The sequence below is a fragment of the Alligator mississippiensis genome, chromosome 4 (assembly GCF_030867095.1).
Source record: "Alligator mississippiensis isolate rAllMis1 chromosome 4, rAllMis1, whole genome shotgun sequence".
NCBI lineage: Eukaryota > Metazoa > Chordata > Crocodylia > Alligatoridae > Alligator > Alligator mississippiensis.
The window spans coordinates 132,802,062-132,819,156 of record NC_081827.1 but is presented as its reverse complement, the minus strand read 5'-3'; the positions used below and the strand labels follow the sequence as shown (position 1 = coordinate 132,819,156).

The window sequence follows — 17,095 nt, the reverse complement described above, 5'->3', positions numbered from 1 at the left end:
GCAATGTGTAGAGGGGTCTTTATTTCCTCCCCTCCCCAGATTTTTTGGAGTGTTTAAATCCACAAAATGAAGATCTTGTACTGTAAAATCACATGAAGGGCAAAGTACTAGATTTTCACAGGTATTTAGGATAGACAGGTATCTAAAGAGATTTATGAAAGTGCCTAAATTTATTTCAATTGGAGTTAGGCATCTAATCTGGATTTAGATTAGATGCCTAACTGTTTGGGCACCTCGGAAATTTTCACTTGGCATCTGAATCTTTCATCATCTAAAGATCTGTGAAAACCTATACTTACATACTCGCCTTTTAAAATGGTCCATTATCAGAAGGAACGGCATCTACTCACTGCCCCACAGATGGATAAAATCCTAAACCCCTAAGCCTTAACGGGCTTAACTAACCAAGAAGTGGAGTCACCTTCATGGAGTATTCTCCTTGATGGCCTGGTTAGTTGACTGGGAGAAAGCCATCAGAGGCAGAAGGAGAAATTCACACGTAAGCCCTGTATAATAATATGGTATATAGAGCTAAACACAAAAAGGAAGTGCAAGCTTTCAGGAAACCAAGCTTCCTGAAAGAGTGGGGATCTCGACTAGGACCGATGGTCTCAGTTTGTCTTGCTGACATTAAGTCAAAGTCATATTCTTTCAGAAAGCGTGAAATTTGATTAAGTATGGGCTGCTTATGTAGCTTAAAAGCAAAGTCTGTCTAATGCAGCTTTCAGCAAAATTTGTGCAACACTAAAGCTGAATATCAGCTGTTTTAAATATATATTTTTTATCTATAATGACTTGTTCCATCCATTAAATTAAAAAAAAAAAATCTTTTAAGAAATCTTTTGCAAAGTCCGACCCTCGCATCCTTCCAAACAGGGAAACAGGTCAGGGTGATACCTTAGAGACTCTCTGGTTCAGACAGGAAAAAAGATGGTGCTTGAAACTCACTTGGTTTCAGAGGATTTAAAAAGTGATTATTATTTGAGGTGACAGGCTCATCTGAGAGTGGGGTAAATTGCATTCTTTCACCCCCAAATAAATCAGGTTAAGAAGTGTATCTGAGAGTATACCTACAGTTACCATATATCCAGGTTTTCCTTGACATGTCCTCTTTTTAGATCCTCTGATCTCAGTCTGGGTAGTCTTTTAAAATACGATCAAATGCCTTGGATTTTGCTCTGTTCCTGGCTTGCCCCTGAAAGGGGCTGGTTGTGTGTCTGCGTGTGTCTGAGTGGTGGGAGGGTTGGGGCTGGGACTGGGACTGCAGCAGTGAAGGGGAGGTGCATGCCCCAGATGCACACCACTCCAGCGGGAGAGGGGGAAGGAGGCAGGGAGGGAGCAGCAGGGAGCTGCATGGCTGGCCCGGTGTCACTGGAGCCAGTGCCTGTCCCCACAGGGATAGGGCTAGGTGGAGCAGAGTGCTGTGGGTCAGGAGTGAGGGTCAATGGCAGAGCTGGGTGGGCTGTGACTTCTGAGTGAGGGGTACTGGGGGGCAGGCCAGGGGGTGTGTGGCTTGGGAGTGAGAGGCAATAGAATGGGCAGGGGCAGGGCACTGCCATATCACTGCCCCCTGCCCCTCCCAAGTCATATACCCTCCTCCCCCTGCACAACAGCTGTTCTCTTTCTTGATGCTGGAAATATAGTAACCCTACCTCTTTCTGCAATACACAATTAAAAATGGGACCACTCTGAGAATGGAGCTTTTAATTTAGAGCTACAATTTTGGTTCATAAAAAATAAAATCAGCCCACAGGTCTAAGACTATTCTGACTACTAAGACACATACTAAGTTAGTGGCAAGAGTCAGGATTAGAATCCATGTCTTTTAACTCTCACCCTAAGGTCCTGTTCAGTAACTACCCAATAGTATGTCTTGCAAGTACACAAGTCCCTAATGATTTCTGTTTCAGATAAGGTTCAAAACCTAAAGCAATAAAGGAATAGTTTATAGTACTGCAAAAACATCAGCATTTTTTCTTTACATTGTAAACTTGAAAGGCATGAAAAATGTATTTGATTAAAGTTCTAACAGATGATGTTAAACAGTTGGTGGTAATAGTGATTTAAAAGAAGTAGGCTAGAGACCTGCTCATAATGTAGTCAAGGGAATTCAACTCATTTACTTCAGTGAACTCAGAAATGGGATTTTATATCAGTAGCATCACTAGGGCAGGGCAAGCAGGGCACCAATTTTTGGTGCTGATTTAAGAGGGGACACGAGCAGGATCCTGCAGTGCTGAGTAACCTTGCTCTGCTGTACATGTCAACTTCTGTGTCCAGGATACCAACACTGCTTGTTACTCCCCTGTCTCAACTAGCTTTTGAAATTTGTGGCTGAGATTTTTGTCAACTCAGTTTCTGAGATCCTAACTTGAAATGCTTTGAAGGAGTATGGTTTTCAGTGAGTAGTGACTCATTTCTTTCTGAGGAAAAAAAAATACCTTGCCTTGTTATCCCCCAAGTTAAGCATACAAAATCATTAGTCAGTAACTCTTGAAAATCTCAGGCAATGTTTGCCATGTGCAGGGCAATTTTCTCATTGAACTGAGGAAAAGTTTAGCTTAAACTGAGAAAAATTAAGCAAAGATTTCAGAACCTAGCACACTGAAATAGTGGGAGAAGTGCTATAATGTTGGTAAAGAAGTGCCTTGTGCAAACTTTCTCGTGATTTTCCTCAAAGTTTATTTCTTCCTGAGGGAAGTTGTAGTGCATTTTATGTGTTTTTTAAAAAAAAAAGCTAAAATACTAAGCTGAATATCTTTTTTTCTTGGTAGAAATATCAGTGGGGAAACGAAATTAAGAGGTTATCTGCAATATTTTCATATAAACAAAAACACTGTACGACATTTAGCTGAACAAAATAAAGGGAATGTTTTCTTTTATATTTTTTTTCCAAGTGATGGTCTATTGCACAGGCAGGAAAGATAGGATTATACACCGTTTCCCTCTGTGGTTAGGGTTAGCAGCCTGTCACTTCTACTGCTTAAATCTTTAAAAATACCACTATAGTAGGAAACCAACTACTGATTGAAAATGTGCTTCTTATAAGTTCAATCCAATGGATATGCTCAGATGTAAATACATGAGATTCTTCTTTTGCTAAAGTTAGGGAAGATAAGCCTGCATTGAAGAATATAAATATATAGCCAGATTTTGTGCATAGCTTTATGTATGCACAAAAATCCCATATATGTGCAAATCAATGTGCACAGAAAATTGTGCAAGTATAAAAAGAAAGCTTAAAGAAACTTTGTTTCTTTATATCTAATTATACAAATGTATCAAGGTTTAGCCACAAAATTTAGATCAGGGTTTAGTGCAAGGATTGGCAAAGGCATTTTACTTGGCATGTGTACCTTGCGGCGGAAGCGGGAAAGGGACTATGGACCCCTCAAACTCCCCCATCGTCTGTTAAAATGCATGCGTGCACTCACTGCCAGCAACAGAGATATGCAGAGCCCCGGGCTGGCTTGTTGCTGATGGTAGGTGCATGCGCGAATCCAGGTGGACAGTGGGGCGTCCATGAAGGGCCTGATCCTTGTTGTGGCAATGCAGCCTGGCCCTTTGCCTGCTGTCTGCCCTGAGGTGCACATTCACCCACTGCCAGCAATGATCTGGGCTGAGCATCTACAGACCTGGGTGCAGTGGCTTACAATCTGCCACAGCTGGCTCACACTCTGGGCAGGCCCCTGCCACCTGCCATGGAGCCCAGGCTGTTGCAGCAGGTGGTGGAGAGGCTTCAAGCTGTTGTATCAAGGTCTACAGAGCCCCAGACTAGCTCGTTGCTGGCAGTGGGTGCGCATGCACCTCCAGATGGATGGCAGGGAAGGGGCCAAGGCTGCATTGACACAGCAAGGATCAGACCCCTCACAGTTCCCCCTTCATCTGCTCCTGGCATGCCAACATCTTATGAGTCAAGGTTGGGGTGTTTTTGGCACTCTGCCCAAAAACGTTGGCAGCTCCTGGTTTAGACTGTTTAATATCCTTGTTTGGTTCAGTTTATTACTAAGATTTTGGGCACTTTACAAAATGTTGTATATATTAATGAATATTGCGAGAATTAGGGGGCTCAGGGAAAGGACTCGCTTTCACCTTTTTAGCAGAGCAAGCAAAATCTACATATTCAGAAAAGCATCACTTCTTTTTAAAGAAAGGATTAAGTTACATTATTTCAGATTTTTTAGGAAGTCTTGTTCTTCTTCAAAAGGCACTAATTATTAATTGGTTTTCTCTGTGACTTGAATCTATCAGATTTATGCTAATTAGACTTAGTAAAACCAAAGATCTAATCAGTGAATCAGAAGCTGTCAGTATCTGTAACTGACAGCTCAGACAGCTGAATGTTAAGGTTACTGCTGTTAAAATCTACAAAAGACAATCACGAAAGAAATGAGGGAATAAATTTGCATTAAAAAAATGCCACAAAGTATATTGAGATAGTTATTGGTAGAAAGTCTATTTCAACTGTGATGAATCTTTTTTTGCATTTTATGTCCATATTAATTAGTTTTTATATAAAATTGTCATGGCAACTACTTAGTCCCCATGTCCACACACAAGATACAATAAGAAGAATGACACTAACCTGTCAAAAATTACTTGAGATGTTTGACTTCAACATCATTTCAGGTCCATAAGTCTGCTGTGATAGATCACCTGAGTCCAATTTACAAGGTAAATTCCTTATACAGAACATGCCTCCCACAACTGCAATATACCTCCCAGTAATGCAATGTTGCTACAGGTACAGTGCTCTTTGTACAAAGGAGAAAATATTGAACAGCAAAGTAGGAATTTAATTTGACAGGGTTCTTTCTTTGTTTTTACATTTGTTTGCTTGTTTTATAGGGATCTAATGATTGGGAAATTAGGTCACTTAAAATGCTGTTGTATAGAAACAAAGGGAAATATTCTGTCATTTGTCACTCTGGGTTTATATGCTTTTATAAATTGTCTTAAAATCATGTTAAGACTTTATATAAAATGGTAAGTTCTAGTCTGCATTTTTTGCAGTTATATTTTGTAGTGAAATTTGATTAAAAGATTTTTATCAACACAATACTGATAATGTTTTTCACTACCATTATATGGGTAGTACAATTCAGGATTTCATAATTAATTCACTATGATTTTTGCTGTCTGCAAAGGGGGAATATACATTTCTATAGGAAGTGATCTAAATAAGACAATTTAGATTTTTCATAAAATCTACTTTACCATTAATGAGCACTTCACAGTTTCAAAGGACTTTGTAAACACTGATTATTCATCCTGTAAGTATGATGAGTAATTAGTAGTGCTTCATTTTGTGGAAAGGACCAATTTGTACAGAGAAGTTACGTGACTTGTATCATGGGTGCAACCTAGGTGTGAGGGGTCAGGGTTCAGAAGCCAAAGCTGAGGGTCATAGCATCAGGTATCACTCTGAGTCAGAGGTAACATGCTGGGATCTGGCATCAAGGTCAAGATGGGTCTATGGTCAAGGCCAAGCCAACAGGATAAGCAGAAGTGAAGTACTAGTGTCCAAGTTAGGGCTCAGGCAGGAACAAGGCACATGGGTCCCAAACAGGAAGGCTACAACCATTGTTTCCAGGACAATGTCCCATAGCAAGCTGGAGGGGAGGGGGTGCCCCCCCCCCATCAAGGGCATGTGGTTTCCATTGGTTCCCCTGGGTCACAGGAAGGTCCTGGCTGGGCTAGGTCTGGCACCCAGACACCTGCTTGATGGCACTGCAGCCCAACCCAGGCCTCCACCCGCAAGCCGGGAAGAGTTGGGTTTGAGCCCCAGCAGTCCCAACAACTTATCAAGACCTGTTCAGCAAATGATCCATAGCACATTGAAATTAAGGCACCTTTTGGCTTCAGTGGATTTTGAATCAGGTCTCAATGTGATCTGAGAGACAATATAAAAAGTTACAAGTTCTTGGCTGGGACAACTACTATTTCTTGCTGATTTTTATAGCATGTGAAACCATTTATATTCATCAGCAGTTCAGGTTCAGAATATTCAGACTTGAAAAAGGTTGTTACTTGAAGTAGGAAGGTTTCTATTTCAACATTTAAATTTAGTATTAGACATCAGGGTTGGGGGGGTGGGGCGGTGTTTGTTTGTTGGCTTAGTTTTTTGCTTTTCCATATATCAGTACATGAATATTTCCACTGTTAAATAATCCAAAGAGAACATTAGGAATAACTAGGAGTATTTTGGTTGCTTATCAAGGATGTATGGTAATGACAATCTTTTGTTTTCCTTTTAAAAAGAAAAAATACAAAAAATGGTCAAAACACACAAAAAAATCAGGAGTCAGCTGTTAGCTGGCCCAGAATCTACAATCCAATCCAAGTAGGCAGACACTTTCATTCATATAGTCCCATTCAATTCAGTGGTCTTTTCTCTATTGGAAGTGCATATGTTAGTGGATCCTACTGTAGGATTGGGGTCATGTACTCAACCATGGATACTTGGGCTAACATCCCATTATAATTAATGGGTCATATGAAGGACAAACACAATCAAAACTTTATCATAGATAAATATCTCGTTTCACATGGGAGTACGGAATACTTCCAGAAGAGTTGGAGGGGTTTGTTTTTTTTGTTTTGTTTGGTTGTCATAGGGCACATCTACATATCACCATATGGCAATGTTGCTATGGTGCTGTGCTTTAGTACTTCCTTTTGCGCCATGCACATAGTGCACAGTTAGAGTTTGCTGGTACATCACTGTAATGACATGCTATAGCTGAGGAGCATGCTGCTACGGTAATGTAGCCGGTGATAACGTGTAGACCTGCATGATCCCTATGTCACCATAGCATGCTGTATGGCAAGATAGCACGTTGCTATGTCACCATAGGGTGACATATAGATGCACCCATAATGTACTAGGACCTGTATTTTTCATATAGGAATGGTTTGCAAACAGCTTAGTTCACAGCAAGTTACTGAATTAAGAGCAAGTTGCTCAGCTGTTTGTTGCAGCTCTTGCCTCAGTGGGTTCAGTGGGCACCAGTTCTCCATAAAGTTGAGACATCTCCACTGTCTTGTGCAGCTGTTTATATGTATAGACCTGGCTAATTTAAAAACTCTCACCTTTGCAGCAGGGTAGAAATCTAATTTTGGAAAAAACCAGGATTTCACTGTATTTCTCTCTCTCTCTCTCTCTCTCTCATTTCAGTCCAGGATTTGACAACACTTCACCAAGAAAGTTTGATTGAAACTGAGATATAGTCATGTGACCAGTTTCAGTTTTGGTGAAATATCATTTTCTGATGAAAAAAACCCCTGTTTCACTGAATTTCACTGAAAAGAGTGTAACTTGGGATATGGACTAATCCATGTTTGTAGCATCTTCAAAAGGAGAAGGGAAGGTAGTTCTCAGGAGTGTGTGGCAGCTATTACCTGTAACTGTTATTTGCTCGGGATGCTGTAGGGAGACAAGTGAGGTAAATTATCCTAACTGTAACCCCAGATGAAGCAGGGTTGAAGTGCAAGTGGTTATGCTACGCTGTTATGGCTACAGGCTTATGCACACAGAACAGTTACGGCATAAAAGCCTGTGCAGGCTAGAGAGGAGAAGCTCCTCCTTTCCTTTTAAAACTATTGCAAATGTCCTTGTGAGGTCCGAGCTGCACCACAGGGCTCCTTCTGGGCTGCACCTGAACCCACCTCTGGCAGCAAGGCAAACATCAGTGGTGATGGGGCAAGCAGCATTGTGTCAGCTCAAGGAGACTTGGGATTAACACAACCATCAAAATGTGTCACCAACAGGGGTCTCCACCCCAGAATTCAGTGGTGGGCCCCTGCACTCGAATTCCTGGCCCCTCCAAGAGCCCCATTGACTGGATGACATATCCAGATTACAGTATTTGAAAGCAGGTGAAAAGTTTCGTTTCAAGCTGGGTCAGTGTTCTCAACAAGTCTTTAGACAAGCTTGGGACAAGTTTTTCACAAAGGACAAAAATAAAAGGAGGGGAATGTTCATAGTTTTGCCTAGGTTTGGGCCATAACATGGCTGTTTGTCTCTGAGTTGTTAGTTGAAAATTAATGTGAACCTTTGTGTGCTGGAGTATACACAATGATGAAGTAGTATTGCTTTAAGACTTCTGGCATAGCATATAACTTCTAATCGATAGCAAGTGTTTTAAGCACAATATTTCTCTAAAGCATCTTTAGCCATTCTTCAGTCCACATAAAAGAAACGTGCTATTGAGATTCCTTAAATATTTTCATGTTGCTTTAACTCCTGGGCATAAGCTGCAACATGGGTAATGCATGCTAGAAAAGAAATAAGCATTCCTGTTTATTTTCAATGTTAGCACTGACAAGATTTTCCTGTGTTGGAAGTGGTTAATCCCACTAAGGTGGAGAAATCAGCATCATCAGTCCTTAGTTCACTGTACTGTGTTCTGACACATTAATTAAACTTGATAAACAGCCTTGTCTAAAGATAACTTTTTTCTTTTGTGGTATTCAGCAACCCATACATTATTAAGAAAAACAGTAAGTTATACTGCAGTTAGTCAAACCTTCACTGTATTTCCCTCAATAGCTCTGAGGCACAAAGTGCACTCATAGGCACAGGTGTTTGGTAAATGAATGTCAAACTGAAGATCACACTTCCTCCCTTCTTTCTACATTAAAGACTCACATACCACGTTACCTATCAGGGGCATCTTTTAGTTTTTTCTAATAGTGATTTTGTGTTTTATTGTTAACCCAGTAATAGCTTGCAGTTGAAAATTATTCTGATACAGAAGGTAAAGGAAGGTTGTTAGATTTTGCAAGGAATAATAATAACAGTTTATAAATCATAAGGAAATAGCTGTGTAGTGACTATAGAAAAAAGGACATACTTTATACAAGCTGCCGTAATCTTCATTTTATGTAGGCCTTTTGCATCTGCAAAAGCTTACACAGTTCAGTTCAGTTTTTGAGAGTTTTCACTTAGCATGTTTACTTGCATGCAATGATGGCTTAATCTCATACATTGACTTCATGAACACGAATATGTTGGGCCTTTTTAATGCAAGACGACAAGGATTGATAGTTATTTGGTTCCAAAATGATAAATGGAGACAAGGCACTCAGTGTTTTACTATTAGGTAATTAAATGAGGTCACTTTGTCTTCATGGTCCTGTCTCTGGCCTCTAGTTTACCTTTTTGCCTGTATATTTTCATAGTTTTTGGGTCTCTGATCATTGGAGATGATGCTTCTCAAAAGGGCCATCTATTAAACTGGAACAGTCCTTTTGGGGGCATGACACTTATTCTCACATTCACTTGCAAATGAACATGAGTTAAACCACCTGTCTTAAACATCTGGCTACCTGTTAATGTACCTGATTATCATATTAACACAAATGTAAGATAAGTCCTGCCCCCCCGCCCCACCACCACCCCAAAGAGCTTGAGTCAGGGCCAGAGGCAGACCCACAGGCAGCTGCCTACCCCTCACATCTGCTTACCTTCTGCAGCTTCTGCTCCCCCCCACCCTTTCTCCTCTTACTGTCAGGTATAGCTCAGTCCTGGCTCAGGCTGGATTCCATTCTGGGCACAGGGTACATGGAAACTCCATCCCCTGCTTGGGTAATTAGCAGTGCCAACATCGCTATGTGGGCCAGCAGGGCCCATGCTTCCACATACTGTGCTCCATGATCTGGAAGGAAATACAGCCTGAGCAGCGTTTGACAGTAAGGATGGGAGGGGAATAAGCAGAGACTATGGGGAGCCAGAAGAATCATAGAAAATCAGGGTTGGAAGCAACCTCAGGAGGTCATCTAGTCCAACACCCTGCTCAGAGCAGGACCATCCCCAACTAGATCATCCTAACCAAAGCTTTGTCTAGCTGGGTCTTGAAAACCTCCCAAGGATGGAGATTGCACCACATCTCTGGGTGAACTGTTCCAGTGTTTTACTACCCTCCTGGTGAGAAAATTCTTCCTAATATCTAACCTAAACTTTTCTTGCTGCAACTTGAGAACATTGCTCCTTGTTCTGTCATCTGCCATCACTAGGAACAATCTAGCTCCATCCTCTTTGGAACCACCCATCTGGTAGTTGAAGGCTGCTATTAAATGCCCTCTGTCTTTTCTTCTCCAAACTAAATAAGCCCATTTCCCTCAGCCCCTCTTCAGAAGTCATGCCTCCCAAACCTCTTGCCATTTTTTTTGCCCTCCACTGATCTCTTTCCAATTTGTCCACATCCTTTCTATAGTGGGGGGCCCAAAACTAAACACAGTACTCCAGATGTGGCCTCACCAATGCTGAATAGAGGGAAAGAATCACTTCCCTTGACCTGCTGGCAAAACTCCTACCAATTCCGCTCAGTATGCTGTTAGCTTTCTTCACAACAAGGGCACATTGTTGGTTCATATTCAGCCTATTGTCCACTGTAACCCCCAGGTCCTTTTCTGCAGAACTGCTGCCCAGCCAGTCAGCCCCCAGCCTGTACCAATGCATTGGGATTATTCCATCCTAAAGAGAGAAAGCAACTGAGGTTGTGGGGATTAAGGGGAAAGGAAAGAGACTGTGGGGAGTTTGGGGTTGGGGGTGCGGGTGATAGGGTGGCAGGCTCTAGGGGGAAGAAGTTGGAGGAGCAGAGGGCCAGGGGGACCGCCTGACCACCTCAGCCACCTGACACTCCCCCACCTCCCGCCCAGCCAATGCTTGCCCTGCTCTAGCAGTGTGGGGAGATGAATTTAAGACAACTGTCCAATAATTAGATTCTATACTTGGAAAAATTATAAGAAATTATATTAGTTTTCCATGTTTAGAATCTAATTACTGGGGGTCATCTTAAATGTAGGCATGTCTTAGATTCAGGTAAATATGGTACTTGTCTATAGGACTAGCCATTACTTTTAAATCACTACAAGTCCCCACATCCTCATTGCTTGTCACAATAGTTATAACTGATCCTGTCTCCCTACAATGGTAGGTAAAGTTTCTTAAGAATGCCCCTGTCCCCTTCTTAGAACATTCAGACAAAAATAAATTAAACTCTATTGTAATTTATTCACATCAATACTGAAAAGTGCAACATGCCCTTCCAGAAGTATTAAATCATTCCCATTGCTGAGAACTGCAAGTTGTGACCATGACTGTGTCAAACCAGTTTTGCCAAGTATAATATATGCATTCACAGAAATGGATGATGATTCACTTTTCCAGTAGAGCAGCCATAACTGGTACACTGCAGAAATCCCGAGTTTTATTTGTCCTTTTGTTTGACATCCAGAGAGAGACTGTAGGATGCACAAGTGGGATGGCTCTCACTACTTTTTCATATATCTTCCAGGGGACAAGTGTAACTGCTGATACTACATCTAGTTCCATTTTTAAGAGATTCTAGCTGCTTGCAGCTCTATGCAACTGATGTCAGATGAGCTTTCCTGGGGTTTGTTTACTGTGTGTATAGTCAGAGTAGCTACCTTGCACAGCCAGTGTCACTGGTAGGTATCATCTTCTACACTACCCAACTTTCTTAATCATTCCACATGACATTTTCATCAGTGCACATGTGCATTTTATACATCTTCTCTTACAATGTTTTTGATGCTATCCACAATTGAAAAAGCAATTGTTCAATACTATATGTCTGTCCAGCCACAGTACACGGTACATACATGCAGAATTAGGGTGCTTTTTCTGACTTTTGAGTAACATGTCATTCACTTGGCATATTCCACTTTCATTCCAGCTGCTGCTGGGTTTTTTTTATCATGGTTTTCACAGATGTAATATTTCAATATCTCTAAATTGTGGAAAAAAGTAAGACCATCTGTTAGTAGATGTTTGTGAATGACTTCATACCTCTGAAGCACTGGAAAATTCCAAAATTATCATCCAAATTCAGCATACCACCTTACATTCTTCACTTCTACCACCTGGGCACTTAATGGGTCTAGAGCCTTGGAACAGGAAAAGTAGTGCTCTCTGCTGTATCTGAGGGAAAAGAGGCAAAAATGTTGTTTTCATGAGTGATTGGGAGCAGTCTGACAGTGACAGGGGTCCATCCCCGGGCCTGTCTAACGTAGGCCTGACCCTCTGTCCCTGGGCTACCCACCCACCTATCTCACCTGCCTTGCCTTGATGGAGCAATAATTCTGATGTTACTCAGGTGGGAGGTTTCCCGTTTACTACCCCAATACTAGGGGTCGCTACCCTCCACTCCAAACCTCCCCTACATGGTGGCCTTTGCTTCACAGATGGTGTATAAACGTTGACCTGCACCCTAGAATGTTGGGCCAGCTCACTCCCTGTCGCTGTGCCTCTTGACACTGGGGTCTGCCCCCTGTCTCTGTGCCTTCTGGCACTGTGCCCCCTGGGACTGGGGTCTGATCACCCCTGTCGCTGTGCCTCCTGGTGCTGGGGTCTGATCACCCCGTCACTGTGCCCCCCTCTGCGCTGGGGTCTGATGGCCCCCCTGGCACTGGGACTTTGCACAGTAGTGTGCCCCAATGAGGCCTCCTCCTCCCCAAATAGCCTCAGCCAAGTCCACTGGAAAAAAAACAATAACATAAATATAAGCCCCTGGGCTATAATGTAATACAAGTCCTACAAGCCACACTCTCTGGATCTTCAAACTGCTTCTTGAGTATTGAGTACCACCCAGCTCTGGATACCTTGTAGACTCCTGGAGCCTCATTAGCCACAGCAACAGTCTGGCCAGCAGCCACAGCGTTCCTGGGTATTTTTGCCATGCAAGAGCTCTCCACCCCTGGCTGCTTGCCAGAGACCTCCCCCTGCCACCCTCGGCCCTGGGGTTTATATGTGCCCAGAGCCTATCTCCTTCCTTTCAGCTGATCAGCCTCGGTGGTTGGGCTATTAACCCCTACCCTCCTGGTGCTAGGTGTTCCTGTAGACTCGGGTCTTAAAGGGGCAGCCCTGCCCCTTAGTAACAGGGCTAGGGTTCCCTGTTACACTGACCCAAAATCTAAGTTAGAATTTATAAGTCTGCAATGGCCCATTGCATCATTTGGGAAGTGAAGTATGGTCCAGTTACAGACTGAGGCATTCATATCATATGCTATATATGAAAAATCTGGAAGGAGGTGGCACCCAGCTGTAAAATTTCCTTATGTTAAGATAATTCCTTAGTAGTCACTGAGATGAAAACTAAGACAACTTGCAAAGCAATGGACCTAGACTGTGGCTTATATATGCTGCTGATTTCCATACTATTTGGGCTAGAAAATTTCTGGAAATGAGGTTTTGAATAGATGTGGACATGAAAGTGTTTTTCCTTCCAACAAGAGTTTTCAAGATTTTGCAAATCTTTCATTTTTTGCCTTGAATTGGGAAGAGAAGTTGAAATTTGAAAAAAGTGTTCACAGACTACTGTATTTCCTCCAGTAGATGACCCTGCTTATGAGACAACCGTCCAATAATTAGATTCTGTATATAGAAAATGTATATATTTCTTATCATTTTCCAGGTATAGAATCTAATTATTGGAGGTTTGCCTTGCCTTGCCTTGCCCCTCTCCCACTATTACAGTAGGGAAAATAAATCGGGGGTGGGTGGGGAGAGGGAGGATGTCAGGTAGCCCTTTGCTCTCTGTTTCCCTCACAACTTTTTCCCCTGACAGCTCCTTCCCACTCTCCTTACTGTCAGACCTTGATCTCCTTGAGCACATGGAAGTGAGGAGGAAATTTGAAAACAATAACCTTCAAATTAAACATGACTGCCACAGTTTACATGTAGTACTCATAAGTTTAGTTCATCCAGAATTGATGCATGTTACCTTTTTTGAAACTGCTTCATGTTTTAGCACAAGTAATCTATGAACATACTTTTGAGCAGTGCTTTGGCAGCTACTTACATGTAGTACAAACTATGCATGGCATTAGTCCAAAACCAAAGATTTACCACATAGCTCGTTGCGCTGGGCCCCACCAGAGTCGAAAGTATTTCAAGCCATGATGACCCCACAGCCCAGCACTGCTCAGTATGTGTGTGTACTCTAGATACCTCCAAGAAAGAGTCCGTGTGCTAATTGGGTGTTCTTGTCATAAGTCCTGGGATCCTTCAAAAATTTGTATGCAGATGAGGCACAGGGCAACCTAGTCCAGCTTTGCCTAATGGTGAAAGTAATCACATGGGCCAGGTTGAGAGAGGGATTCTGGGTAGACTGTATGCAATGCTGTGGCTCACTATGACTTGACAAAGAGGGGGTGGTGAGAAGGACTAGGCTTAATGGGAACTACCATATGTCTTATGGCCTCCACCCAGACAGAGCCCGTGGGGGGGCTGGCATCCACCTGCCCTCTGGCCTGTGGGGGATGCCCAGCAGGGCTGGGGGGGCAGGGAATGGGGGCCCCCACACCTGTCCTGTAGGTGCCCATCTTAGGGCCCTGGAGGTGCAGGTGAGGGAGCTCCAGGAGGAGGTTAGTAGACTGAGAGGAATCAGGGAGGCGGAGGATGAAATTGATGGTTATTTCCTTTCCCTGCAGGACCAGGCACACAAGGAAGAAGCATACCGGGAGGTGCCCTCCACTGCTGAGTGGCAGACGGTCACAACCAGAACCAGGGCTCCTCACAGCAAAGCAGTACCAGTTCCTCCAGTCCAGCTGGATAACAGGTATGAGGCTCTGGCAACTCTGCAGGAGAAGGAAGGAGAGGAGGAAACCCGCAACGAGGAGGCAACTCCACTCTCTTCTCGCTCTGAACAGGCCGAAGGAGCCAAGCAGACCCGAAGGAGGAAGCGTCAAGTGATCGTCATAGGAGACTCCATCCTGAGAGGTACGGAGGGCCCCATCTGTTGCCAGGACTCCTCAACACATGAGGTATACTGCCTTCCCTGAGCAAAGATTCGGGACATAACAGGCATGATCCAGGCCGTGATCCAGCCCACTGATTACTACCCCATGGTCCTAATCCACGTGGGTACTAATGATGCGGCCAGGAGAAGCCCTGATCACCTGATGACAGACTACCATGCTCTGCAGGGCGTGCTGAGGGAGATAGGAGCACAGGTTGTATTCTCCTCTGTCCTACCAGTGAGCGGATGTGGAAGACGACAGGAGAGCTGCATCAGAGAGACCAACTGGTGGCTTTGGGAATGGTGTCTCGAGGCAGGCTTTGGCTTCCTAGACAATGACCTGCACATCATGACGAGAGACATGCTTGGGTGGAATGGGCTTTACGTTTCCCCCAAAGGTAAGCGTGTGTTCTCTTCTAGGTTTGTGGATCTCCTCTGGCAGGCTTTAAACTAGGTTCATTGGGGGATGGGGAAGATGAGGGCGGAGGAAGCCTTGAACCAAAAAACAAAGACACACCCACAAGGACAGCCCAGCCTAGACCAATGATGAGCAGAACAAATACCCAGGTAAGCAACAGGGGCCCGGGTAGTACTGAGATTAGGAGGCCAGTGCACACATCTTCAGGAGGCCTCAAATGCCTCTAGACAAATGCTTGTAGTATGGGGAACAAACAGGAGGAACTTGCCCTCCCGCTAGCTGACACCAGGGCAGACATAGTGGGGCTCACAGAAACATGGTGGGACCCAACACACGACTGGGCAGTGAATATCAAGGGGTATAGGCTGTATAGGAGGCACAGGACAGGAAGGAAAGGTGGGGGTGTGGCGCTCTACATCAAGGAGGAATACACATCCTCAGCAAGTAGCACATGGTCAGATGAGGGGCACACTGAAATGCTCTGGGTTAGAATACAAGAAAGTTGAGGGGAAAGGGACTTATCGGTGGGGGTCTACTACAGACCACCCAACCAAGGGGAAGAGCTAGACCAGGAATTCTTAAGTCAGCTCACGGAGGAAGTTAGGTCAAAAGACGTGGTCATCATGGGGGACCTGAACTTTCCAGACATCTGCTGGGAAGAGCAGTCAACCAGGTCTGACCACTCATGTAAGTTCCTAGCTGAGATACAGGACCTCCATCTAACTCAGGAGGTGCACAGCCCCACCAGGGGAGATGCCTTGTTGGATCTGGTGCTGGCCACAGGCGACGACCTCGTGTGGGGGCTGTGGGTGCTCGACCACCTAGGCGACAGCGATCATCGCCTGCTGGAATTCACCATCCAGCGCAAGGTGGCAAAAGCCAGCAGCAAGGCAGCAGCCCTGGACTTTAGGAGGGCGTATTTCAATGAGGTAAGAAGAATAGTTGGGGAAGTACTGAGGTCTCGGAGGGGAGGGGAGGGGAGTTGGGTGTCCAAGAGGAGTGGTCGATCCTTAAGGAGACGATCCTCCATGCCCAAAGAGAGGTAATCCCAACAAGGGTCAAAGGGGGCAAGAGGGTGTAAAAGCCCCCATGGCTCACCAAAAGCATACAGGAATATCTCCTGGCCAAATGGGAGGCGCACACCCAATGGAAGGGAGGGGCAATCACCAGGGAAAACTATACCTTGGTAGCTGAGGGCTGCAGGGAGGTGCTCAGGAAGGCAAAGGCGGAGATGGAACTGGGACTAGCTACCCGAATCAAGGACAACAAGTCATCCTTTTTTAATACATAGGGAGCAAAAAGAAAGTACCGGGTAAGGTGGGGCCTCTGCAAGACACACTAGGAAATCTGGTTGTCCCACCAGACAAGGCTAACCTATTTAACAATTTCTTTGCCTCCATTTTCCTCAACAGGGACCAGATCAGCCCATCCGCTGGGACCACCTCAGGACCTGGGGGAGGTGCACCCAGGCCCAGGGTCAGTGAGGATCGAGTCAGGGAACTTCTGGAGGGACTGGATGTGTTTAAATCAGCTGGTCCTGACGATCTCCACCCCAGAGTGCTGAGGGAATTAGCAGTGGTCATTGCGGGACCCCTGGCACAGCTTTACGAGCACTCGTGGTGCTCTGGTGTGGTGCCAGAGGACTGGAAAAGGGCCAATGTGGTTCCCATTTTCAAAAAAGGGAGGGAGGAGGACCCAGGAAACTATAGGCCAGTTAGTCTTACCTCGATCCTGGGTAAGCTTCTTGAGAGAATTATCCTGGCACATATCCATGAGGGGCCAGCAGGGAGATTATGCTTCGGGGCAATCAACACGGGTTCATTAGAGGCAGGTCCTATCAGACCAACCTGGTGGCCTTCTATGACCAGGTCACAAAATCCTTAGACGCAGGTGTAGCAGTGGATGTAGTCTT

At 44.3% G+C, this 17,095-nt stretch overlaps 1 long non-coding RNA gene across 1 annotated transcript in view; it reads right to left on the bottom strand.

The window, feature by feature from the left end:
• The window catches only part of LOC132250212 (uncharacterized), a 54,433-nt gene that overhangs the window by 3,655 nt on the left and 33,683 nt on the right, over positions 1 to 17,095 (bottom strand). The window contains exon 2 of the long non-coding RNA XR_009461855.1: positions 11,816 to 11,947. This is a non-coding gene — a long non-coding RNA (uncharacterized LOC132250212). The remainder of the gene's footprint in view (positions 1 to 11,815; positions 11,948 to 17,095) is intronic.